The sequence below is a fragment of the Podarcis pityusensis genome (genome assembly GCF_964106645.2).
Source record: "Podarcis pityusensis genome assembly, chromosome: 2".
NCBI classification, from domain to species: domain Eukaryota; kingdom Metazoa; phylum Chordata; class Lepidosauria; order Squamata; family Lacertidae; genus Podarcis; species Podarcis pityusensis.
Window position 1 is genome coordinate 31,860,584 of NC_138029.1, and position 27,315 is coordinate 31,887,898.

Consider the following 27,315-nt stretch of genomic DNA (forward strand, 5'->3'; position numbering starts at 1 on the left):
GGAAGCTAAGTAACTCAGAGGCTGTCCTCACACGAAAACATTACCACTCTCTGGACACTGAGCAGACACCTCTGCCCTTTGCTGCCATCCTCTAGGAAGCCGAACTGTCTTCCTAGACCTTTCCCCTGCATGTCTTCCTGAGCAGCGAGGCAGGTGTCCCCGAATCCCAACTCAGTGCTCATTTGCTACCAAGATGTAGCACAGTATCTAACAGGCTATCGGCTGACTTAGCACAGCACTAAATGCATTTCCCTTTCCCCCAGAGGCTGGTGGAAAAGGGCAGCATATTGAGAGATCCTTCTTAAAAGGAATTAACAGGCACCCTTTCACTGGGCAGGGGGTGATGCGAGGAGGGCACAGCTCAGATCTAGGACCACATTTCCAAAGCTGTTGTCAACACTCTCATTACCTAACTCCCCAGCCATACAAGGGATTTGTGGTCTCTATTACTGCAGCTAATGTGATAAGCTCCCTTTCTTTTGACAGGCTCATCAGCAATAACCAGTTCAGAGCATGATTGTAATGGCCCCATCCAATTACCGAGGGTCAGTCACTAAAAAATGGCACTGGGGGACTAAGTGGTATTTCTTTAAAGTGTTGTTAAAGGCGAGCATTCGGAAAAAGCTTGCACAGACAATTTTTTTTAAAAAACTGGTGCTTGATTACTTGCTCTGTAGTATCTCTTAGAAGGGCCTACTTGCAGCAGGTGGGGAGGGTTCAGAGGGAGAGGGAGAGACAGAACAAATGAGAATGTGGACTACAGCCTTTATCCAAGATCCCATGTAGGATGCTCTGTGGCTCAGTGGGATTTTCTTCTGTGGATATCCTGGTGTTACCTGCATTTTTCATGCCTTAAAAGTGCCCACTGAACAGAGGGCTCTGGAATTGAGACACAGGTAACACCTCCACACATACCCTTCTTCTTCTGTCTCTTGTTGCATTAAAAATGCACTCCAGTTCCCATCCGTGCCAGCCAGAAGGGCCAGGAATTATGAGTTGTAGTCCAACAATATCTGGAAAACCACAAGTTAGTTCCCCATCCCTGGAATTTCTGTTGTTCATGCTGCAATATATATATAGAAAGAACAGAGATCTGTCCTTATTTTTCTGCACACATTCTGCAAAGTTACCCCCCAAAATATTTCAGGAATCTGCACACATTTCTTCTAAGGGTGTCCCCCCTCCACCCCGCCCACCCATTTCAATTTATTCTTTGGAAGCCAAGCTGCCCTGTTTTGATTAACCATCTCATCTATTTCTAATGGGGTTGTTATCCTCCCACCTATGAAGGATAGCTTGTGTTGCCTCCAGGAAGGCCCTGTCTGAGGCAGAGCTCATGTGTCTAGAATTGCATGTGAGTAATGACAAGTGACGCTGGTGGTGCTGTGGTCTAAACCACTGAGCCTAGGGCTTGCTGATCGGAAGGTCGGCGGTTCAAATCCCCACGACGGGGTGAGCTCCCGTTGCTTGGTCCCTGCTCCTGCCAACCTAGCAGTTTGAAAGCATGTCAAAGTACAAGTAGATAACTAGGTACCACTCTGGTGGGAAGGTAAATGGTGTTTCTGTGTGCTGCTCTGGTTTTGCCAGAAGCGGCTTAGTCATGCTGGCCACATGACCTGGAAAAAAACTGTCTGCGGACAAACATCAGCTCCCTCAACCAGTAAAGCGAGATGAGCGCCGCAATCCAAGTCATTCCCAACTGGACTTAACTGTCAGGGGTCCTTTACCTTTATTTAATAACCACAGCATATGACTAAGGGCCTGAGGCCTGACATCACCACCAGTGGCTAGGGTTGTTTGTCCTGCTTATACGGGAAGTGGATTTTTTATATATATAAAAAACTGGATCACACAAGAGTATACATACCTACGGCAAGGCAGTATCAGTAGCTTTTGGGCTGTTGTGAACTGGGTTGCTTTTATAATGCCTTTTGAGTCTTTGTTCCACAGTTCCCTTCAATTATTGCAGTGGCTTCTTTGAGGCATATGTGCCTGAGAAATACAGCAGCTTTGAATGGGACGGAGGAAAAGCCACCAGAGAGTGTGCTCGCCCTGTGGCACACAGGGGAAGGAGAAGGCAAGGAATGAGAGAAATGAAACCCACAAAGTAGGTCCGCACATCCCTGGAATTCAGGAATGACCATGTGAGGAAACTGCCTAGCAACTCCAGAATTAATGGTCTGGAACTTAAGAGTGTGCCATCATGACCTTGCTCAGAGTCACCAGATAGATTTAATTCCATAGCCTAGATCTCCCAGTAGCAATGCACAATCTCTCAAATCTCATCAGCTGTCAAAAATGGCACTGGTAACCAGAGGAGATAAGAATTCCCCCTGTAGAATCAGCATCCTGCTTCCAACAGCGACCAACTTCTCCAACAATTCTATAGCGCCGCCACTCTACACACAAGGAAATAAAAGCAACTTCCACTCATAATAATTGTTGAGCACAAAACTAACAATGTGAATTGTTTTCAATGTACATCTGAACTTTCCCCAACATTGTAGGATTCAAGGGATGGAGTAGGGACAGCATCCAATCTCCCACCCAAATTAAAATAACAACTTCCCAAAAGTAGATATACATATATATATTTAAAAAGATCTGTGTAGCTATTTTGTGCGCAGAGACAAACCTATAGAGTGTATGAACACAAGTGGAAGATTTTTGTTTATTTGAAGAACAGTTTTATTTCTTTTTATTTCATTCATTCATTCATTCATTCATGCTTGCTTGCTTGCTTGCTTTCTATAAAACACACACCTAGCAATGATTCTAGTTACAGGTAGGTAGCCGTATTGGTCTGCCGTAGTCAAAACAAAATTTAAAAATTCCTTCCAGTAGCACCTTAGAGACTCTAAGGTGCTACTGGGAGGAATTTTTAAATTTTGTTTCGACCTAGCAATGATGTCAATCAAGAAACGAAACATACCTTCTCATTACTATCATTTGTATTCAGAGACACACTGCCTCCAACAGTGAAGGTCGAACATAGCCATCATGGCTGGTAGCGTTGTTCTCCACAAATTTATCCAATTCCCAGAGCGGTTCAACAATCCCTCTTCCCAGAAAACCCTGGGATTGTAGCTCTGTGAAGGGAATAGAATTAACAAACTACAGTTCCCAGGATTCTTTGGGAGAAGCCATGACTGCTTAAAGTGGTATGATACTCTTTTAAATGTATAGTGCAGACAGGGCCCAAGTATATGTTGTCTACTATCCACATCTATATGCTTGTCGACACTCTCAAATGATTCCAAAAGATCAGTAAAACAGAACTTCCCTTTGCAGAAGCCAGTCTAATTCTTCTGTGCCAACACTTGCTCTTCTTTATGTTTACTAAGTCTATTTTTAATAACGCCTTCCAGCAATTTATCAAGGCCAAACATTAGGCTAACTGGCCTGTGATTTCCTGGCTCGCTGCCCTCACCCCTTTATAAAAATTGGTGCTGCGCTGGCTTACTTCCAGTCATCTGGTAAAGATGCTTATTTTAGTTACAAATCTGTTTCTGCAAGATGCATTTCCAGAGGGAGGTATCCATGTATTACCATCACAAATGGGTGGCGTCAATGCTAAATGGAAAGGAAGAAAGGAGGAAGAGACCACAAAATTTGAGCTTGAAATTAACATGCATTAATTGTCACAACTGATATGCTATGGAGGAGGCAGGTGGGCTCTCCCCCCACACCCACTGCAACAGAAATATTGCCAGAAGAAAAAAGATATCCACATATTTAATGTTTCAGACACCTTCCCTCAGGTGTGAACATCTTTTTTCCAACCAGATGTCCTGCATAACACCTGGATAAGGCAGGTGCAATCATGGGCACAGCCAGGATTTTTGTTAGGGGGCAGGCCTTTTGTGGGGGGAGGGCAGAACCTCAGTTAGCTATGCTTTTTATTTATTTAGGGGATGGAGCTGCCCCTCCCTGCCCATGGGTGCAACTAATGCACTAAAAATTGAGTCTGGAAAAAGCCCTAAAGCAGAGTTGGTGTCTTACACAGATGTTCTCTTTTCCTTAACAATTCAGACCACAAGGCTGATCTGCTTAACTTTCTTCAAGGCCTATTAGGTATGGAAGCAGACTTCCAGACCTCACCATAAGCCCATCTGATTCATCCAGGGGTTTCCCAAACTTGAGTCTCCAACTGTTTCTGGACTACAATTCCCACCATCCCTAACCCCGGTCCTGCTAGCTAGGGATGATGGAAGTTGTAGTCCAAAAACAGCTGGAGACCCAAGTTTGGGATACAACGGCATTCATTAGTGAGAGGAAGGCCTTGAGCTTGATGACCGCCTGACCCTTTGCCCCCTTTTCCCGATGCCACTCAAAGAGTACACGCGTCCCAGGAACAGGATGGCGCCCCCTGACGCGAGGCCCTGGGAAGCATGAGGCGGCCTGAGCCTCGGCTGCCGACCTCCCCCGAAGTTGGGGGGAGGGAGAGGAAGGAGGAGGTGGTCTGCGCAGCCCTCCCTGACACCTCCAAGTCTCGCTTTCCTTTTGCGCGTCAGCAGCAGCAACGGCGGGTGAAAACTTGCGACTCCGGCCGGAGAGAAGGTCCCTTTCTGGAGAGCTGCTTCCCTGGCGCGAGGAGAACGCGGCGCCCCTCCGGCTGCCCGCCCGCACCTGCTGCTCCGCGAAGAGGCTCGGCCGCTGTCTCCTCCTCCCCTCCCTCCCTCCGGGCGCCCACCCCCCAGCTCGCCGGGCCCTCCCCCCGAAGCCGGTCTCTGAGGCTGCATTGAGCCGCGGCTCTGGCAAAAGTTTTGAGCGGAGCGCCAGCGCTCAGGAGCCGGCGCAGAGCGACCCCTTGGCGGGGAACTTCCTCGACCCTTTGCCCGGCTGCGATGCGCCCGACGGGGAACGCCGAGAACTGAAGCCACACAGGCAGGTAGGTCTGGGCCGGCGGCTGAGGGAAGAAGGAGGGCTGCCGTCTTCGCGGGTTTTTCCTTTTCCTTTGGTCACGTCGAGGGGCGCGAGCGCGTGGCGGGGAGATCCCTCAGCCGGTTCCAGGGGCACCGAAGGCGCTTTCTCTGGGCTCGCTGAGGGCGGCGGTGTGGAAGGGGGCTCTCCCCCCCTTCTTCTCCCCGTCAGCCTCGGGCATAGCTGTCAACGTTTCCCTTTTCTTGCGAGGAATCCTATTCGGAATAAGGGAATTTCCCTTAAAAAGGGGAAAACGTTGACAGCTATGGCCTCGGGTTCCCCGCGGTGAACGGGATGGAGCTGAGCACATGCAACAGCCAGCCTCGTCCCTGCCTTGCGCCCCGGGGAGGCGAGGCGACAACGGCCTCGGTCCGGGGCGTCCACACGGCAGCCGAATATAGCGGGACAGCTTTGTCGAGGGTTAAAGGAAGGGACTTCTGGAGAGCTCCGTTGGTTAGAACGTGGTGCTGGTAACAGCAAGGTCTCAGGTTCAGTCCCCATATGGGACAGCCATACATTCCTGCACTACAGGGTGGGGAATTGGGCTAGTTGATCCTTGGTGTCCCTTCCAACTCTACAGTTCTATGATTCTGCAACTGTTAAAAGGGGAGCAGCGTCCTCTCCCGAGAGGTCAGGGACCCGCATTGAAGCCAAGTATATAGTCAACTTTGGCACAATTTCTAGCAAGCCTGTTAGAATATGCCACACGCCACCCAGTTTGCCTTGCTGGCTTGCTCGTCTGTGGTAAGGTTGCCATATTTCATAAAGTAAAAAAACAGGACACCCCGAAAGACATCAATTCTGCCTTTGTAATGTCCTGGGAAATCCGGACATATAGCAGCCCTTGTCTGTGGACACACAGGGTAATCCTTGACCAGATAACCACACACACACACACACGTCAGTCAGGGACCCCTTTAGCTACTTCTTAAGAGCAATACAATTTTTCTCCCTTCCCAAGAGCAAACAGTATCAGGTATGACTTCCAACTCCCCTTTGATCAACAACGGCTGCAGCAAAACGAGATGACCCCAAATTACTCTGCCAAATAAAGAATGCTTGAAGGTAACCAGGAGTGGTTTCCAGGTGGAAGGGCTGTGAGCTCAGTTCATTCTGGTACTCCAAATTAATTCCCTGGATCTGAATTATTTAATGCTACACTGACTCCACTTGGTGGATCTTGTGGGTTCCCGTTAAACCACCACCACCACCAAGCACATCCTGCAAGCCTGAGGTCTGACCAGCCCTGAAATAGATAGTGCCTTGTTCTCTAGTCCACAGTTCATGGGCATAGCCAAGGGGGTTCAGGGGGGCAGCTGTCCCCCATGATCAATAAAAATATTTAACTAACTAAGGTTCTGCCCCCCCTAACAAAAATCCTGGCTACGCCCATGCCACAGTTTTTTGATGCCCTTTGCTTTGAAAACCCAAACAGGAGAATTGCATCAGTTGCACAGGGAACCTCTGGATTTTGGGAAGAGAAAGTGTGGGGCAGTAGTAGTTGGAGAACACTGCATGGATGAGGGGGAATGAAAGGAGGCACAAAGGGGTTCACAAGTCACATTAAGCCAAGGCATGGAAGGGGCCACTGAGAAAGGGGGCACGTATACCCACCATGGAGTTGTGCCTATGGCTAGGCGTGTGTGTGTGTACCATAGCTGCCAACTTTTTTCTTGCAAGGAATCCTATTCAGAATAAGGGAATTTCCCTTTAAAAAATGGAAAAGTTGACAGCTATGGTGTGTACACACACACACACACATATATATACATAGACACAGTACATACAGTTCCTCTTCTGCCCTGCTTCTCCGCCTCCTCCATGCTGCCCTCTAGTATCACATCACAGGGCTATGTTCTTGTCTCCTGCCCACAGCCTCCTGCAGACACCCAGCCACACAATCAGTCACGTAACACCTAGCAGAACCTGAACCTAATTAATACTAATGGCAATCTGCTATGTGTGCAGGAGAAAAGGTGGCAGAGGGGAGAGTGTGTGTGCCTGTAGAATGGACAAACACATGCCCCGTGTGAACTGTAACCCAAAGGTGAAAAAAACAACTCCGGAGACGACAGCCAATTGGTTTAAAAAATTCTTTTATTTTATGCATGACTGGGATAGCTCAGTTGGTTAGAGCAGGAGACTCTTATGCTCTGGGTGGTGGGTTCGAGCCCCATGTTGGGCAAAAAGATACCTGCATTGCAGGGGGTTGGACTAGATGACGCTTGTGGTCCCTTCAAACTCTATGATTCTAAGGAAGAAACGGAATTGGAATGGCCACTTTTACAATATACAACCCGAGGCACAGGATTGTTTGTTTTAATGTGTTACGCACTGTATTGCAAAATCACAAAACGTCCATATGAAAATCTCTGGTTAATGTGACACACTGCTAAACAACAAACAGATCTGGAAGCCCAGCAGGTTCAATGAATACTGAACTTAAGCTTGGTTATACCCATCTCTGCAAAAGTGGGGTGAACATTGGCGCACAAAGCATAAGGGAGATTAATAATGTATACTGGTCCAGTTACCCATTCAGGCAAATCTGTCCTAAACGCTTGGCATGTGCGGTATAATCCTACATTGGCAACTTGGGGAAGTTAGGAAGGATAAGTAGAAGGAGTTTCCCCTACAGATGTTGTTGTTGTTCAAATAGGAGGTGTTAAAAATGGTATCCAGTGTATAAATGAACTTCTAAAGATTTATATTTAGGAATGGATTGGTTCAGAGTCCACCCTACCCTGCTTGGGATTACTGTTAACGTTATTGCTGTAAACACACGATCTCATGCAAAACTCACTAAATTGCCTATACCAAGAGTAGTGTGTGGCACTCACCAAGGTAGGATAATTGCAGGACACCAGATATAACAATCCCAAGCAAGCCTGACTTTTGCCTTTCTCTTGCTACGATGGACAGCGTTGGGTTAACTGCCTTGCTTTGGGTACATTGCTGGTGAGGACAGAATTGCAGCCTGTGGGGATCTGGCTCCTCCAGTGTCACTAGTGAGGCAGGATAGGAACCAAAAGAGACTTGTAGCAGCAGTCATGGCAGCCTCTTCGTCTGTGCACGAGGAGTAGAAATCGCTTCCTATTGGCTTTCAGGGTTAGTTCTGACCTCTGATCAAACCCAGAACAGCAGTGGGGTTTAGGTAACAGCCCCGCTTCTCGCTAGATTCAGTTTCCCTTGTTTGAGTGTGACGACATGTACAGCAAATTCTTGGAAAAGCTGCATGGGAGCAGACAGTCTCCCTTTAATTAACCTCTTGGTTCTATGTCATGGAATGGAGCATTGAGATGACCTTTCTTAAAATGCCTTGCAGGAATCACTCCTCCTTGCTGCATGATACAGTGGTACCTTGGATTAAGAACTTAATTTATTCTGGAGGTCCGCTCTTAACCTGAAACTGTTCTTAACCTGAAGCACCACTTTAGCTAATGGGGCCTCCTGCTGCCGCTGCGCTGCCGCTGCACGATTTCTGTTCTCATCCTGAAGCAAAGTTCTTAACCCAAGGTACTATTTCTGGATTAGCGGAGTCTGTAACCTGAAGCGGCTGTAACCCGAGGTACTACTGTATAGTCCTCAGCTCCGACCCCATCCCAGTATGGTCCCATCAGGTGGAACTGACAGCACATTTTGTGACTATTTCTGCTTCTATCCACAGAGATGGATTTGAGGGAGTGTGACTGGTTCAGTTGCACTGGGCACAGAGCCTTGGGGACACCGCAGGGGGCGCTGCAACTATGATGTAGAATAGAATGCGAGAGGAGGGGGTGCCACTGAAATTTGAGACCCCAAAGTCTGCCACTTCTATCCACCTACACCCTTCCAAAATGCAATAGCAGAAGCAAATCACCAGAAGCAAATTCTTGTAATGTGATCTTGATTTATGCACTTAAAAGCAATTCAGTTCTTAATGAGAAACCTATAATTCTCCAAAGATCACTTGTGTAAATTATGCGGAGATGCAAATATTTCAACATGATGTGAAACCACAAATATGTTAGTTAAAAAAAAAAGTGATACCGTGTGACAGTTTTTAGGGAATTTTAAATATTTGGTGGCAGAAACACATGACACAGAGAACAGTGTGTACAAAGGTCTTGAAGGGCATTTATGGGATGGGACAGGAGATATACAGAGCACAGACTTCCTTGCCTCTGGCTGCCGAAAACCCCACTTACGTTTTCACAACGTTTTCACAAAGTACTGTCTGCACATTTTCAACCCCCCCCCCCAATAATGCTGATGACTAGAAACTTCGGTGTTGCTTTTTTAAAGTAAAACTGACATTATTGGAAAAAGAAAGATGTCTTGACACCCCAGATTCCATTGCAATTGCAGTTATGAAGATTTTCAAATGCACATGCCCTTCCCAGACTCATTCACCTAATACTGCCTTTCACTCAGTGTGTTAAGACATCCCCATTATCTATCCCCTCCCAACAGTCCTGACCTATTGGATTGTTGAGACCCGATGTGACAATCTCCCATACTCTTTGTCCACTTTACCTTTAGCACATATTTTTCTTGCCCTGTGTATCAAATCCTCTGCTGCTTGGGGCCCAGAATAGATGTTTTCACTGTCTGGCTGTGAACACAGTGAAGAGTCTATTCTCTGTGTGCCACAAAATGCCCTGGATGTAATTGGAGGACAGTGTATCATGATATCACCCATTCATTTGTCTGATATAATTCAGCTCCTCATGTAGCATGGATGATATGAAAATCCTAATTTCTGATGCCCCATTTGGCATAAGTCTCAATATAAGACTCTGGGAAACATATCTTGTTAGATATGTTTGTTAAGCTTGTTACAGTGTTTCAGCTTTGTGCTTGGTTGGCGGCTGGTGCTTAATTTGTAAAATGATGGCCAGAGTTCAGCCCTATCTGGAAGCCAGTCCCTCTAACCAGGAAAACTTATTCTGTAGCCACCAATGAAAACGGAGGGACTGGCTAGACTTGTTGAGCTTGTGCATGCTCAAGAGGCATGGACTCTTCTCTTTGGATAACCAGAACAAGAAAAAAAGAAAGAAAAAAGCAACCCCCTACTAGTGCAGTAATTGGGAGACTCCGTACACACAGCCCTGCCAGTTTGAGTGAGTTGACTGAATCTTGGGCTGGATTTGGCTGTGTGATTGCTTCACTGAATGCTCAAATCAAGACTGGGGGAAAAGTCTCCTGGTGTTCTACTGCACCATCACAAACGCTTTGTAGTTGGACTGTAATAGTAGAGTAAAATCTCAGCTTGCATTGAAAAATTATGACTGGAGAGTGTAGAGAACCTATTGCACCATTGTTTCACTGCTTGGTGAAAAGATTGAACAGATCCACTCAATCCGCATAAGGGCACCCATCTCCAGTTGTGTGATTTGGACCTCAGACTCCAGGATCCAGGACTAGCTTCTCTAGCAGAACCTATGGCTTGGCAAAAACAGGTTCCAACTCAACTTAAGCAGCTCAAACTTAACCAACTCAAATTAAGCAGCAAATCTGGTTCTTCTGTTGTGTCTAGCTGTGGATGTCACCTACTTATTTGGGGATGTTATATACTTCTTGATATGGACCACTCTAAGTCAGGTGGATGTGTTTTTACATGCTTTCAAGAGGCAACAATTTCTGGAAAACATTCCGGCAGGGCTTTGTGTTACATTGCCAATACAAATGGATTGAAATCTGCCTTTATTCATTTGCAGCGTTTCTATTCTGTATTTTCCCCAAGGAGTACCTGTGCTGGGGGCACTGTCATACAGTGGTTCCGCTCCTTCCTCCTGGGCCGTGTTCAGAAAGTGGTGGTGGGGGATGAGTGTTCAGACCCTTGGGCTCTCACTTGTGGGGTGCCTCAGGGTTCTGTCCTCTCCCCCATGCTTTTTAATATCTATATGAAGCCGCTGGGAGAGATCATCAGGGGGTTTGGACTGGGTGTTCATCAGTATGCAGATGACACCCAGCTCTACCTCTCCTTTAAATCAGAACCAGTGAAGGCGGTGAAGGTCCTGTGTGAGTGTCTGGAGGCGGTTGGAGGATGGATGGCGGCAAACAGATTGAGGTTGAATCCTGACAAGACAGAAGTACTGTTTCTGGGGGACAGGAGGCCGGCAGGTGTGGGGGATTCCCTGGTCCTGAATGGGGTAACCGTGCCCCTGAAGGACCAGGTGCGCAGCCTGGGAGTCATTTTGGACTCACAGCTGTCCATGGAGGCACAGGTTAAATCCGTGTCCAGGGCAGCTGTGTACCAGCTCCATCTGGTACGTAGGTTGAGACCCTATCTGCCCGCGGACTGCCTCGCCAGAGTGGTGCATGCTCTGGTTATCTCCCGCTTGGACTACTGCAATGCGCTCTACGTGGGGCTACCTTTGAAGGTGACCCGGAAACTACAACTAATCCAGAATGCAGCAGCCAGACTGGTGACTGGGAACAGCCGCCGAGACCATATAACACCGGTCTTGAAAGACCTACATTGGCTCCCAGTACGTTTCCGAGCACAATTCAAAGTGTTGGTGCTGACCTTTAAAGCCCTAAACGGCCTCGGTCCAGTATACCTGAAGGAGCGTCTCCACCTCCATCGTTCTACCCGGACACTGAGGTCCAGCACCGAGGGCCTTCTGGCGGTTCCCTCACTGCGAGAAGCCAAGTTACAGGGAACCAGGCAGAGGGCCTTCTCGGTAGTGGCGCCCTCCCTGTGGAACGCCCTCCCACCAGATGTCAAAGAGAACAACAACTACCAGACTTTTAGAAGACATCTGAAGGCAGCCCTGTTTAGGGAAGCTTTTAATGTTTGATGTATCATAGTATTTTAATATTCTTTTGGAAGCCGCCCAGAGTGGCTGGGGAAACCCAGCCAGATGGGCGGGGTATAAATAATAAATTATTATTATTATTATTATTATTATTATTATTACATAATTCTATTCTCCCAGGTTATCCTCGAAACAACCCTTTGAGCTAAGTTAGCTTCAGCTTGTGTGACTGGCTGAGTGAGTGGGGATTGGAACCTGGATCTCTATCTCTTCCTTTCCTAGTCCAACCCTCTAGCCACTACACCACACACTTGCCTATCAGATTTTGAATGGGAAAATGTCTTCTGGGGCTGAGCCTGTGAGAGACGCAGTATGTAGACTTTTGCACACCCTGTAGTTCTGCCTGCACATGTGCTTCTTGGCATCAGTGCTTGCCCGCTAAGTGGCAGACAGCTAGGCTCTCTCGAGCACAGTTCCTTACACCACAAGGGCCATGGTGGTGGGTGAGTGAATGCTGAGCTATGACCACTTGGTTCTGTGGGGATATTTGCAGTGATGGGAGGCCCTGAGCAGGGTCCTTTAGGTTCAGTCTCAGCCTCTCCACTGTGCCCTTTGTGCCTCTGCTCCGAGTTGGGCTGTGTCAACAGAGTGATTGCAAAGTATCCTGTTTGAACAAGTCTTACTCACTACGAGACCTTGCAAGTTGGGAAGTTGCCTGGTGCATCAGAATAACAACTGCTCCAATCTTGCCCCCTTCAGTTGGGGGGGTGTCTCATCACCAGCCCCCAAGCAGAGGGCAGCCAGGGATGGGTCAAGTTGCATGCTGGGAGGATGAAGAGGATCCTTTGCCACTTTCTCTGTGTCTTGCAGGCTCATGGTTTGGGTGTTTGCTTAGAAAAGGATTCAACAGTCACCTAACATGGACTCAATTGGTCTGTGCATGAGCAGACACAGATGTATCTATTTCAGAGGCACTGTGTCCAGATGTGCAATGGCAGCAGCAGCAGCAGCAGCAAGCCCCCTTGCCACTAGCCCCTTACTTTGGCAAAGCAGCAGCAAAGCTTCCCATTGAGCCAGTGAGTTATCGATTCCATGTAGAGTTAGCAAAGCAAAGAGAAAATGGGCTGGAGATTAAATAAGGTAAAGGTAAAGGGACCCCTGACCATTAGGTCCAGTTGTGACCGAATCTGGGGTTGTGGCGCTCATCTCGCTTTATTGGCCGAGGGAGCCGGCGTACAGCTTCCGGGTCATGTGGCCAGCATGACTAAACCGCTTCTGGCGAACCAGAGCAGCGCACGGAAACACCGTTTACCTTCCTGCTGGAGCGGTACCTATTTATCTACTTGCACTTTCACATGCTTTCACTGCTAGGTTGGCAGGAGCAGGAACCGAGCAACGGGAGCTCACCCTGTTGCGGGGATTCGAACCGCCAACCTTCTGATTGGCAAGTCATAGGCTCTGTGGTTTAACCCACAGCGCCACCCGCATCCCTGGAGATTAGATATTCGGCCTCAAACAATGTGACAATGAGCCCAGGAAGCTACCAGAATAAGAAGAACCACACATACATCCTTCTGCAGTTCATGTAGCAGGAGCAAATGCTCTCTGCAGGATACCTGGGCTGTAAAGCCTTTGGCCATGTCCTCCTTAAATGGCTCTCCAGCAGCTGTTCTAGCCATTCACCATACTTAACAGGCTGCCAGTGGGAAGGCACAGTTGGCTCTTCAGAAGGCTGTGCCAGCTCTTCAGCCTGAGTTGATGGAATTTGAAAGAGATTACCTGCATCAGAGTACCAAGCCCTTCGTCAACCCCACCTTGCACAGGGGGTGATGAGCAGGATTTGTGAAACCCAGTTTACAGCACTGCATCAGGGCTTGCAAAGTGCAAGCCTGTGGCTTTGCCCACATGGTTTGATTTCAAACCACACAGGCAAAAAACCTCTGTGTGGTTCACAGGTGTTGTTCTTGCCTGTGGGATGAAGTCAGAGATTCTGTGCTGTAAGTCAGAAGATGGTTTGTCTCAGCAGATCCGTTTCTAGAGATCTAACTGGTGACAGGCGTCTTTCATCTGAAAAGGCCACACAGCCTTTTTTGCAGCTGGCGTGTCCTCTCATAGATCAAGGATGGCTAATCTTGGACCCTTCAGGTATTGCTAAGCTACAGCTCCCCCCACCCTTGACCATGGGCCATGCCTGCTGGGGTTGATGGGAGTTGCTCCCTTTCTAGTATAAACTACTGACCATCTCCCTTTAGCCACTTTCCTTTACAGCACATAGTCTGTGTCGCTATATGGGATAAAGTGACCAATGGGGCAGGAGTCAGCACTCTGGCGGACTTTGCCTCCTCCATTTCAATCATGGGTGGGAAGCTCCAGCTCCCATCAGCCCCAGTTAGCATGGACAGTGGGCAGGGGATGATGGAATTTGTAATCCAGCAGCAGTTAGCCAAATAGGGAATGTCACCTGCCTGCCTGCCTGCCTGCCTGCCAAACTGTCCTTTGATCACTCTCATTTTATTCCTTTCTCTCCAGTTGGCTTCTGTTGTTTTCTTACCTCCCAAGGCCAGGAAGCGTCTCATCACATTTTACAATACAAGGTGCTGTGTGGGGATTATCAATAATACTGAGGAAGCTCTTTTCATTCCTCTGCCTCATAGTAGGGGTTCTGGATACTCATGGAGATGAGCTGTTGAAATCAAGGGCTCACCTATTCCTAAAGAGTCATTTTACGTTATAGTACCATTTTTTTACATTAGAGTGTAAACACTTAAAAAGTTGTCTGAAGTTTTCTTTGGCCTATTTGTATATTAAAACAGAAACAAACAAACCCCTGCACCCTCACATCTGAGTAATGTTGAAATGTCATCCTCTTTAGCTGTTTCACAGCTAAATACAAGAAAAGTGCTGTGGAAATTGAATTACCCCGGCCGTTTGTGACATCAGAGTTGTCCCAGCTAATCAGATACTTCTCATCATCATCACTATGATTTAGTCCGTTATTTCTTTCTGCAGCCGAGGCTGATGATGGTGGGGACAGCAGAGGGTAATGAAGATCAAAATTAAGATGCAGAAACAGAGCCATGAGGCCTTTGGTCTGTGGGTGTGCGCACTCATAGGACCAAAAAAGCGGGATAATGGCAGAGGTACAAGTGGTTAATGGATCTAATGACTCTCCCCCTAAGACTGGCTGAAGCCACCTGATCCCTAGTGGGAAATGGGGTGTTAGTGGCAGAGCCAGCCTTAGTCGTTGGCATCGCATCAGTTCCTGCCTCAGACATCCCCTCCCCTGCCAAGCACTGAAGCCCCTGCTGCGTTGGATTGTAGCTTCAAGGTTTGTGCCATTAACGCACTAGGGGCTAATCCTTTTGTGTTTTAACAAGAGAGCAGCTTCCCCCTTCCTCCTCTCCCCACAGCCTCTCTCTTGAGCAATCAAGGGGAGGGGATGGGTGAAATCGTATGTGTGTGTGAGAGAGAGAGCGAGGGGGGGGGGAGGCAGGATCAGAACAGCTTTGATGCTTGTTTGCTGAGAGAAGAGTCTGGAAGAGAGAATGTACTGCATTACATTCCCAGCATGGGTGATGCTGCAGCGCATCTTTCTTTCACCAGGCATAGTTTTTCTTTTCCCATTTTTTTTTTTTTACAGAAACACTATTTCTTCTTCTCCTCCTCCTCCTCCTCCTCCTCCTTCTTCTTCTCTTTTTCAAGAGACAATCCCACCCACCTCTTGGAATTCAGAAACCACTCATGCAGTCCTACTGCAAAAGCCTAAAGCATATGCATAGTTTGCAGCACAGAGATGAAAATATAAAATTATCAGAAATGGTGGTATCTTTCCCATAGGCTGGCCATAGAACTGGCATTGTTCTGAAAGGAAGGACTAATGGTGTCTTCCTAGGTGCACTTATGTACAAGTAAGCACTATCAAACTTCAGAGTAAACAAGCATAGGATTGGGCTGTACTTGAGCTTTAAACTAGTGTACACTGAAATCCTGAGTCACAAAACTATGATGCTCTCCTGAATAAGGAAAATAAATAAGCTTAACACAACAGGCACCTGATAGTTCTGTCAATGGGATTATAGCACCCAACATGTAGGAAATATACCCACACTTGAACCGTGTCTGCTTTGCACATTGTTTGAATAACTACGAGTGTTTTCAGATGGAAGCTTACTGTTGCAAACTGATCGTTCAGATATTGCAAACGGGTTACTGGCAGCAGGTTGTTGTTTTTAAAACTTGTCAGGTTTTTTCATTGAAAGGGTAAGTGTGGAGAAAAGGTGTGATTTTGATATCAACAATGTTCTCCAGATGCCGGAAACCCCCCCAAACATGTGTGCGTGAGGAGCACCAATCCTACCAAAATAAAATCCACCTGGAAGCAGCCTCTGCTACCCAGAGGTTACAAAGAACAACAACATTAATGGAATTCAGTTGACAAATTTAAATGACTCACCTGGACCAGGTGGCATTCACTGAATAATTATTAAAGAACTCAAAATGTGAAGTTGTTCATCTTCAAGGTAATTCTAAACCAAAATGACCCTCATACCACAGGGTTAATAGCTAGTGGAATGCTAATTTCTAAAAAGGATCTTTTAGGGTACAGTCTCAGGAAATTACATTTCTATCAGCCTAGCTATCTGACCCAGGCAAATTGGTGGAAGCAGCATTATTAAAGCTAGAACTATTAAACGTGTAGCCTTGGAAGAAACAGCATTAAATCAAGCTTTAGTCATCTTTTGGTCAGGGTTGGGAAGTCAACAAAGATATAGACTGGTGTGAATTGGTTGATATTATGGAGATTTTTAAAGCTTTTGACTATTAAAAGGTTCCTAAACAGCAAAACATGGTAATATTCAGTGTAAAAGCAAAATGATGCCCACTGGAACAAAAATATAATAAAAATCCTAAATTCCCCAGCTGATGGTGAATTGGCTGTAACTCCTCAGGAAAAAGATATGGAGTTCACAGTAGGGAATTCATTGAAAATGTCAGCCCAGTGTGCTGTGGCAGTAAACAGAATGTACAGTATTATGAATTATTATTAGGAAAGGGACAAAGAATAAAGCAGCAAATTTATTTATGGCATGTTCAGTTTTGATCTCTGCATCTGAAAGGGACGACCACAGTACTAGGAGAGGTACAGAAAAAGGCAATTAAAACAATCATTTTCCTTAAATAGAAAGCGTAAAAAGATGAATGCATTTGGGTTTAGAAAAAAGGTGTCAAAAGTAAGAGGTGAAATTCTGTGTATAGAGACAGTGAATGGGGAGGCATTCTCTTCCTCATGATACTAGAACTCAGGATTCATCCATTGAATGTTGGGTGGCAGTAGAATCAGGACAGACAAATTAAGTAAAACACAATTAAGGATGGAATTAACAGTGAACAAGAGACCTGCAACACAATATTGCAGTGTATCTTCCCTCCTTAAAGCGTGCACAGTCTTCATTTGGTTGTTTTCTGTGGGAAGGTGCCCTCTTAGTTGTTGTTTTTAAAATGTGCTTCTGCAAAGCATGTAGATCCCCTGAGGATCCTGATACCTCCTTTTTGTTTCTCAGTATCTCTATTCTAGCTGTAATCCCGGCAGCACCCACCCGCTTAATTCACTATTAGAAGGAGCCATAAAGAATGCATAGCTGGCACTGAAAATAGCAGTCCTTCGTCTCATTATTATCTGCACTAATGTATAATAATCCAAAATGTACAGCATTACTTTATCATGCTCCACTTCTCACTCCACACCTTGCAAGTGGCAGCCAATTGAGTGGGAGGAGCAGGGAAACTGATGAGTGTGGTTTTATCGCACATTACACAGCCCCTGTATTATGGAAATTATAAGGGAGAATGGAGAAGATGCAGGGCTGCTACGGCATCATCCACATCCTCCCACCCTTAGTTATGGATTTTATTTAAGCTTTTGTTTTTCAAGCCAATTTATATATTCATGGAGAATGGGTCTATCCAGAACCACCCTTTCCTGGGACCTTAAGGTGAAGAGCAGGTAAATAATATCAATGGAGGGGGGCCCACCTTCACCATTCTGCCTGTGAGCTTTTGTGGATTACTTTGAGATAAAGAGTACAGTCATACCTCATGTTACATCCTCTTCATGTTATGTTCTTTCAGGTTACGTCCCACAGCGACCCGGAAGTACTGGAAAGGGTTACTTCCAGGTTTCGCCGCATGCGCAGAAGTGGCGAATTGCAACCCGCGTGTGTGCAGATGCGCCGCTGCAGGTTGCGTTCTTTTCATATTGCGAACAGGCCTCTGGAACGGATCCCGTTCGCAACCAAAGGTACCACTGTACCAGATGAGATGGCCCACTGGTCTATCAAAGCAAGGCAATGCTTAAGATTCTTAGCAGGATTCAGACAGAACATTTCAGACTCCCTCCAATCCTTTCCCCATAGGCCATTTCCCCCTGTACTCTGGACCAGTTGTTCTGTTTGCTGCAGGGGGGTTCCTCTGGGAAGATGGGGCACTGCATTTTGAAGACTTCCTGCCCTGTGTTTTCAAAGGGATGTTTATACTGCTGTCCCTTCCAAGTTAATAAGCCCAGTGCACATTGTACACAGGCAGTAGCAGGACCAGAGAAAGAAAAGATGGCCTTGTTACCTGGATTTCCTCCAGGACAGCTGGGCTAGGGTTTTATTTACTGACTTGCCAGAAAGCCAAAGGCCAAGAAAGACCAACCCTGCAGGATGGGGCCAAGTGCATCTCTGATACCCATATCCAAGCAAACAAGGGAATGTCCCTGCCCAGGTAGAGTCTCCAGGAGAGGGATGCTTCCCATGCGTATTTCCTGCCACTGTATCAGTGGAAGTGCCATGGCTTCCAAGTCATAGAGGAATCTCTGCCGCAACAACATATGCATTAAGCAGGCATCCATTCCCTGGCCCTTTTCTTCGAATTGTGAATAGTGCCAGCCAGGGATGGGAGTAGACAGTTGTCTTGGAGCAGCTGAGATTGAAGGTGATAAGGATTTTATTTTATTTACTCCTCAATAAATTTATTCAGCAATGCTACATTACTTCAATAAATTTCTGCTATGCCCTTTGCCATAAACAACCTCTGAGTGGTTTACACAAATAAATGCATTTATTTGTTGTTATTGCATATATATCCCACCTTTCCTCCAAGGAACTCAAGGCGGCAAGCATGATTCTCAGAACAACCATTGGGGTAGGTTAGGCTTGGGGATGATGACCCAAGTTTACTCAGTAGCTTCATGGCTAAGTGGGGTTTTGAAGCCTGGATTCCCAAGTCCTACTCTGACACTCTAACACACTGGCTCAAAATCTATAAACAACTATAAACAATTACATATTAAAACCAGTACAGTACTACCTCGGGTTACAGACGCTTCAGGTTATAGACTCCGCTAACCCGAAAGTAGTTAAGAATTTTGCTTCAGGATGAGAACAGAAATCCTACGGTGGCGGCGGCGCAGCAGCAGTGGAAGGCCCCATTAGCTAAAGTGTTACCTCAGGTTAAGAACAGTTTCAGGTTAAAAATGGACCTCCAGAACAAATTAAGTTCTTAACCTGAGGTACCACTGTATTAGAATCCAAATCAAGGACTTTTTTTAAAAAATGCAGGCCAATGTGGAAATGTGGAGAAGTGAATTTAAGATTGGAAAAAATGAGAATGTGAGAGGAAATAATGGACAGATTCCCGCTGCCTACATTTGCCAAATAAATTCTTCAGGGTCTCCAGTCTGATCCTATATTAGCAGCTGATGAGCAGTGCGTTTGTGAGATGAGAAGAGAGGGGTATCTTCATCATTTGTGGAGGACAAAGCAGAAATAGGAAGAATGAAGAGCTCGGCTGAAATCCTAGGGGGCTCAGGGATCCTGCAGTGGCCTGGCCTACCAGGCTGAAGGTGTATTCAGGGCCACTCCATCCATTTTCCAAAGCCCGAGAGCTGTGCACAGAGTACTCCTTACATGGGATTCTGTGAAAAGTTAGCTTATAGTGTTGTCTAAAATTCAGGCAAGGACTTCTCCCACCCTATGGCAAATTTTTCTAGGCAATATATTTAGGGTGTTTTCCCCCTTGTCCTCTGAAATGGTAACAAGGAACAGTCAGATGGGATGGGCTTGTGCTTAAAAGGTAGCAAGGAAATTTTATCTGGGAGAGGATTAACAGATAGGTTCTGTTTTCACAGTTAGGGTCTAACTCGTCATCAGGTGTAGGTAATTTTCTCCCAGTTCCTATTGGCTAACAAACCTGAGGCCCAGTGGTATGTGCACAGTGACTTGCCTGACCTATCAAGGTTATTTGTTGTTGTCCTACGCACACTCCCTGGCCCCTTATCTTGCGACACATTGGTAGTATGTTTGATGGAGATGAATAAGTTGTTGCTTACAGTCACAAAGGCCCAAGGTTATTTTGCAGAGGTTTTTAGCTTAGGATCATGATTCAATACTTGTGCCTCTGGTCTATTTACACAAGAAGGGAATCCCAGGGTGCTTGAGCCACACCCCATTGTGCACAATTGCACACTATTGTTGCCAATGAGAGGGAATTGTTTTTTTAAAAATGGGAATGGATGAAGAAGTGCAAGAGGGGTGTGCGCCCAGCAGGACACAGGTAGGATGAGGTGGATGAACTGCTTTCATTTGTCCTCTGCCACAAGCCTTAGGATTGCAGCCTTGGACTTCTGATGTGATTTATACAGGAACTCAGCAGTAAGTTATGGGACATGCACTGATTGTGGACTCAGCAGTAAGTTATGGGACATGCACTGATTGTGGACATTTTGCAGGCATGAACAGTGCTGAAAGCAGATTGCATATAACTGCCCCATTGTGAGCACAAATCATAATGAATGCACAATAGAAGACATCTGAAGGGTCTCTGATACATCTGCTCTTCTGTCCACAGATGGCTGGGTATCATCATTAGTTCAGTTCTGTATATCACGTATGAGAGTTAGCCTCAAACTTTTTATGAACGTGAAGAGTGAACTGGGGAGTGGGGCACACCAGGACATTTGAGTAGGTTTGCCAGATCACAACCTGGAGATCCATACAACAAACCTCTAGAATGTGATCTGGCAAGCCTGGATAGGAGTTACTAAGTCACAAAAGAACAACACAGACAACACTATAGGAATACAGTACAATGGATTATTAGGGACTACCATGAGCCTGAGCAACAGCCTCCCCATTTATCACCCTTGCCACCCGAAACATGATGGATTAGCCTACCTTGGACCAATTAAGTTTTTGCCAGTGTTGGCTGAGTTGTCAAAGTTAGGCAGCGGGCGAAAAAGACATCATCTCTCTCTCTGAAGGCAGATTCTGGTGGCCTTCTGAAAACAATCCTGCTGTGGTGATGTAGCCTTACACTCATCAGTCATCTTCTTCAGCAACTAAATTTCAAGCACTTGCTTCACCTCTACCTCCTGTCTGATATGTCAGAACCCAGAGAACTCCCTCTGGTGCCAGGCATGTAGGTCAAAACTGTCTCCAGATGGCTCTGCAAAGCCAGCTTGGGGCTAATGGTAGGAAGCCAGCTGGGTCAGGGATATCAAATCTAGTACTGGAGGAATAGGTGGCCCTAGGGGCCTAAGAGGAAGGGGGAAAGACAGAGATACCTGTTGGTTTAATGCTTGTGATCAGATTTCCTATGTAATTATGGGTGTTGTTTGGGGGCAATCCAAGAGGCCTAGGTCTTTTGCACCAGTTCTGGATCTCCTTTCCCTTCCTCCCTCCTCTTCTTTTTAAACTTTAAAACAATATTTTGTGCAAATTTTATGCATTGGCCTGTGCCCCCTAATCCTTTAAGTATTTTGCAGTACAGTGGTACCTCGGGTTACATACGCTTCAGGTTACATACGCTTCAGGTTACAGACTCCGCTAACCCAGAAATAGTGCTTCAGGTTAAGAACTTTGCTTCAGGATGAGAACAGAAATCACGCGGTGGCGGCGCGGCAACAGCAGGAGGCCCCATTAGCTAAAGTGGTGCTTCAGGTTAAGAACAGTTTCAGGTTAAGAACGGACCTCCGGAACGAATTACTTAACCCGAGGTACCACTGTACAGTATTTGAGGGTCCTGGGGTAGGGAATAGGCGCCACTTTGCTTATTATGATGCAAAGGCTGACATCTGTACAATACCACTGTACAATACTCCTGTTGGTAATGCTCTCCATCTTCCTTTGGCAATGGACAGTGTGAGCATGCCCTGTTGTTGCATATGTTGCAAGGCATCCTGGTAATCTCACAACAATAACTGATATTACCCCTAAGCTATTTATTTCTGTAAAGCCTGTAACATATTCTCTATACAGCTATCCTCCTGCTCCTTGACTTACCTCACAGACCATTTCATCTAACCCACATTAAAGCAGGTTAGTTATTTTGTTGTTGCCACCATTGAGTTATTTCTCTAGAATTGGACTCTGTTTCTTTGTGAGGCAGATGACCAGTGTTAGAGCACCATGTATAGTGTTGCAACATTCCAGGCTAGAAGTGACCAAGACTTGTGTAACAGTGGGCAGATCTGCCAGTTAGGGCAGCCCCCAAATTTCCTGGAGTCGTTTTCACAAGGAAACCACCAAGAGTGGCCTAAAGATCTTAAAAAACAAATTTTCATCTCCGGACAGGGGTGTATCTGAATTTCTCAAGTAGCAGCAGATTCAGCATAAATATATACGCAACCTTCCCGTTCTGGAAGGAGAACTGATGCAGCCTCTCTCCTTTACTGGCAACAACACAAGCTAAGATTGAGGATGATACTGCGTTTTCATTTAGAATACTCTTGTTATTGGCACCGAAAGTTCTTCTGCAATACAAAAGCGTCACTGCGTTTCTGCAGTTTATCACAGCTGCAGCAATTTCTGAAAGCAAAAAAGGCTCCCAACCCCCAAATAAAGTTTAATAATAATTATCTAAGGAAATTTAAGACGAAGGGTAAGGGGGAATAACAGCAGATAATTGACTAATTTGCTGAGGCAAAGAAACAGAAAATGAGATTGAAATTGACTGGTAGAAAGCTTCTCTATTAAATGTTGTATAACATTTCACAGGTGACTACGTTATGATAATTAAACCTTACAAGGTGCTAATCTCTTAAACTGGTGCATTTAATGTGGATAAGAGTGCTCATCTAGCTTACTTCAGTTTGCTGGGAATATTAGCTCTCACCCAAACTTTCTAGCTCTCATGACTAATGCATTATTTTCTTTGTATTTCTGTCTGATCTTAACCTATGAGCAGATTACAATGTATTGTTGTTTTATTCTGACAACAAACCCGTGAGATAGATCAAGTTTAGGTACAATGACAGCCCCGTTCGCACCTACTAAGTTTTATAATATGACAGGAAATGTACACACTGCAGGTAGGCTCTTTTTTGCCATTTCTTGGTTATATTTTATTAATTTTCTTTTTAAAAATCACATATACATTCCAATACATAATACTTTTTCTTTTGTTTTGTTGACTTCCCACCCCATTTTCCTTGGTGTTTTTTATTACTCCCCTTTGCTGTACCCTAGCTTCTCTCTCTTATATCATAACAATAATACAATAATCTATAATTCCTTCTGTTGTTCATAGTTCAAATCCTGATCATGAATTCATCATACTATAACATTTCTTTAAATAGTCCAAAACAGGTTTCTGTTCTTCCACAAAGCAGATTCTCTGATTCTAGCTGTTAACTTCGCCAGCCCTTTATTTATCCATTATTTATTTATCCATTCTTCTTTGGTGGGAACTTCTTCCCTCTTTGTGCATCATTGCAGGTAGACCTCCTGTGGCCAGAGCATGGAGGCAACCTCTGCCTCTGTATGTTGCAGCTTGCTCTGTTCCCATGAGCGATACGTCCTTACTAGAACTGTGGCTCCAGCCAGGCGCTTTCTCACTGGGGTCTCCAGGGACCAAGGTCATTAGCCTGCAATACTAATTAGAGTACGTTAGCCAAGCACAGAAAAGAGAGGCCACTCTGGCAGGGAAAACATCATTCAGAGTCACAGCTGGGTCAAGCAGGGAGACAAATGGATCCCCCCTTCCCTCTCTCTTTCCCTATGGGGCAGGGCCAAAGGAGTGTGTCTGGGGCTGGAGGACAACAAAGGAGGTCCTGGGCAGTCCTGCAGCTTCCCTGAAGCATTAGGAGGTGGCTGAGGACGGAGCTGGCCAGAGACCAGAAAACCCCTCTCCGACACAGCTGGGGTTGGGGGCAGGAAGAGGCTCCTCTGAGCCAGGGACTGATCTGTCCAGCTGGGCTAAGGGGTGGCAGGGAGGAGACATCAGGACAAACGGGAGCTGTTTGTACAGAGGAGGGATCTAGGCCAGAGGTCTCTGCACTCAGCCTTTTGGATGTCTGCAGCTCTTGTGGTGCGTGAATGAGCCAGGCATTCCAGTGCCTTCGGGGCAGGGGCTTCTCAGGCAAGGGAGGGACAGTTGTTTATTTATTTAGGTAAAGGTAAAGGGACCCCTGACCATTAGGTCCAGTCGTGACCGACTCAGGGGTTGCAGCGCTCATCTCGCTTTATTGGCCAAGGCAGCCGGTGTACAGCTTCCGGGTCATGTGGCCAGCATGACTAAGCCACTTCTGGCGAACCAGAGCAGCGCACAGAAACGCCGTTTATCTTCCCGCTGGAGCGGTACCTATTTATCTACTTGCACTTTGACATACTTTCGAACTGCTAAGTTGGCAGGAGCAGGGACCGAGCAACGGGATCTCACCCCGTCGCGGGGATTCGAACCGCCGACCTTCTGATCGGCAAGCCCTAGGCTCTGTGGTTTAACCCACAGCGCCACCCGCGTCCCGTTTATTTATTTAGAGCAATATTAAAACACTAAGATAAGGAGAAATGTCCACCTTCACCTTTGGGGAGAAGAAGAGTAGGACTGGTTCCTCACCCCCGCCATCCCACTGTCTTTTGGAAGTGATTCCTATATGAAGTACAGCCACTTCAGAGGGCTTGGGCTCCCTTGGGCAGTGAGCCGTGGGTCAACAACCAGGGGTACTCGCAATCCAGTTGAAGAGTCTCTTCCTGTCAACTTTGAGCCCAGGAGCCTGGGCACAGTCTAAGAGAGGCAGCACAAGGGGGCTTGTTCCAGTGGTGGGGAAGGAGGTGGCTCAGCAACACGCAGGTGGGGAACTCTCTTATAAATCCTGGCTCCACAGGGTGGCATTGGGGTGGGGTGAGGATTGCCAGTTTTCCAGTAGGGATCATCCCTAGGCAAGGGACCTGGGCCAATGTGATCTGGAATCGCAAGAGCTGCCCACATCCCCAGCAAAAACTTTTGCACACTGCTGCCACCAAGGCAAGGTTCATCATGACAGATGCATCTGTCTGTCCTACTATCCAAATATGGAGACAGCTCAGCCCAGGAGCGAAAGCAGCATCTGGCGCTGCTGGCTTCCTGATCAATGAGCTTCCCAGCTCCCAAACAGAAGCAGCAATTAGGGACTGCTCTAAGGAAACATGATTTCCCAGGGCTAAAAATAACCGCACAAGGAGGGGAGGAGGGATAGAGGGATAGTCCTGGGAGCAGCCCTCCAGACTATGGGCTGGTTACTGTCCCTCTGACAAGCTCTGAAAGGTTTCAAAATGTCCCTTAGAGATAGGGGGAATTGGACATGCGCCACTCACTCCTTCCTGACCAGTCAAGCTCTAGCTTTGGCTCTCAGGATGCTCTTTTTGGAGCACCAAAAGTATGCATTTCCAGAATGAAGTGCAGAATGAATCTAGAGCAGAATCTTGAAAGCACATGTTTGAGAATCCAAAAACTGGGGTGTATCCAAATGCCAGAACTTCTTTTAGTGCTACAAATCAGTATGCTCTCCAAATGCTTTCAGACAACCACCACCAATTTTTATGTACTTTATTATTATTATTAACTCCAAGACTAGCAGTGTTTTGCTAGTTCCAGCCTTATTTCTTGGAAATTGCACGTGGTGCAATCCTTATGGGACTGATGAAATTGAGAAAGCAGCAATAAAACTTCGAGGTTTTCCATTTACACCCAAGAACACTAGCAGAGTAGCACAGAGGAGAGCATGGGAGGTTAGCTGGATATAATGGCAGGGGACGGGGCAAGGATCACACACAAGCCACATCCATGAATGCCACCTGAAAACTGGGTAAGGCAGCAGTGCTGCCTGAATGTTTTGTGCTGCCGTTGCAATGTACAATGTAAGAATGGCTGCCTATGAGCCAACAGTGCAGAGAAACGTAGAGGAACTTTAGAAGGAATGTTGCCTGCATTCTCCAAAATAAGTGAGCAAATGGTGCTTATATGGAAGAAAAGTCTTTTTTGTGTTGAAGCACACTTCCATTTGTGATTTTGTAATGGGCTTGTTAACGGGATGCGGGTGGCGCTGCGGGTTAAACCACAGAGCCTAGGACTTGCTGATCAGAAGGTCGGCGGTTCGAATCCCTGCGACGGGGTGAGCTCCCGTTGCTCGGTCCCTGCTGCTGCCAACCTAGCAGTTCGAAAGCATGTCAAAGTGCAAGTAGATAAATAGGTACCGCTCCGGTGGGAAGGTAAACAGCATTTCTGTGCGCTGCTCTGGTTCGCCAGAAGCGGCTTAGTCATGCTGGCCACATGACCTGGAAGCTGTCTGCGGACAAACGCCAGCTCCCTCGGCCAATAAAGCAAAATGAGCGCCGCAACCCCAGAGTCGGTCACGCCTGGACCTAATGGTCAGGGGTCCCTTTACCCTTTACCTTTAATGGGCTTGTCAGTTTTTGAACTATCCTCATAGTCCAAAGGCACTACAATTGTCAGGACAAAACTAGACATGACACCAACGATCTAGGAACTGGATCGCCTGTGTTTTGTTTCTTTTTAACTACTGTGGGAGAGAGGCAAAATGGATCAGAGCCGCAGTGCTTGGGGAGGGGTTTTCAACACTGATCCCCCATCTTCCCATATCATTTTTGTGACTGAGCCCCCTGCCCACCCCAAACTGGAGTATTCAACAACAGGTACTTGACGCAACAATAGAGCCCCACATCTCAATCACCTAACGTCACTATGGCACCAGATGACCCTCGCCCCCTCTTTTTGCCCACATGTCCATGCAGAGAGCTCTGCAATTTATGCCCAAGTGCCAATAGTCAGTTGATTGTTGGGGCTCACATAGCGCTACAAACAGAACTATGAAAGCCCTGACAATCAGCTGAGGCCATCACTGCCCTGACTCCTACCAAAGGAATTTCACATTTTGAAAAACAATTCTGAAGTTGTATATTGCCACAACCTATCCCAGGAGCAGGGGAGCTCAAGTGCTAAATGCAGCCCTCCAGACCCCTGTCTTTGGCTCTTGGGATCCTCCCCAGTCCACAACCCTCACCAGCCCTGCTTTGCACCCTCCATGAGTAATAATAATAATAATAATAATAATAATAATAATAATAATAATAATTTATTATTTATACCCCGCCCATCTGGCTGGGTTTCCCCAGCCACTCTGTGTGGCTTCCAACTGAATATTAAAAACAGTACAGCATCAGACATTAAAAACTTCCCTAAAGAGGGCTGCCTTCAGTTGTCTTTTAAAAGTTAAATAGTTGTTTATCGCCTTGACATCTGCTGGGAGGGTGTTCCACAGGGCAGGCGCCACTACCAAGAAGGCCCTCTGTCTGGTTCCCTGTAACCTTACTTCTCGCAATGAGGGAACCGC

General features: G+C 46.5%; 1 protein-coding gene across 1 annotated transcript in view; it reads left to right on the forward strand.

Moving 5' to 3' along the window:
• The first annotated feature begins 4,353 nt into the window (after positions 1–4,353).
• Positions 4,354–27,315, forward strand: part of GCGR (glucagon receptor) — a 42,707-nt gene continuing 19,745 nt past the window's right edge. The window contains exon 1 of the mRNA XM_080993874.1: positions 4,354–4,891. The gene's annotated coding sequence lies outside the window, so the exon portion shown is untranslated. The remainder of the gene's footprint in view (positions 4,892–27,315) is intronic.